Source organism: Balearica regulorum, chromosome 2, assembly GCF_011004875.1.
Source record: "Balearica regulorum gibbericeps isolate bBalReg1 chromosome 2, bBalReg1.pri, whole genome shotgun sequence".
In the NCBI taxonomy this organism is placed as follows: domain Eukaryota; kingdom Metazoa; phylum Chordata; class Aves; order Gruiformes; family Gruidae; genus Balearica; species Balearica regulorum.
The window spans coordinates 62177770-62178165 of NC_046185.1; positions in this window are offsets into that span (position 1 = coordinate 62177770).

Here is a 396-nt window from a genome sequence, read left to right on the forward strand (position 1 = left end):
TCTTCTTGTCTCAGTATTTTGTCCTTCTAAAAATGGCCTTTAAAAAAAAAAAAAAAGTCTGTGAAAGTCGATGTGTAGTACCTATAAGGAAATTACGGTATTGGGGCCTTGTCAAATATTACCTTTTAAAATCATGACATCAGTTAAATAAATGAACACCTACCAGGTCCCCTCTTTCTGTCCTTTTCCCTCCTACCTCCTCTTGGGAAGGGAATTTCCTGGATTTGTAGGAAGACTCTAGGAATTATTATTGTTATTATGGGAACATAAATTGATAAGCCATTTTAGGGATGGGGTAAAAAAAATCTGATAGGATGATTCTACAATGTATATTCAAACTACTTGAAATTTTACAATTTTCTGCATTATTTTTCACTTCAGAAATGCAGTAATACA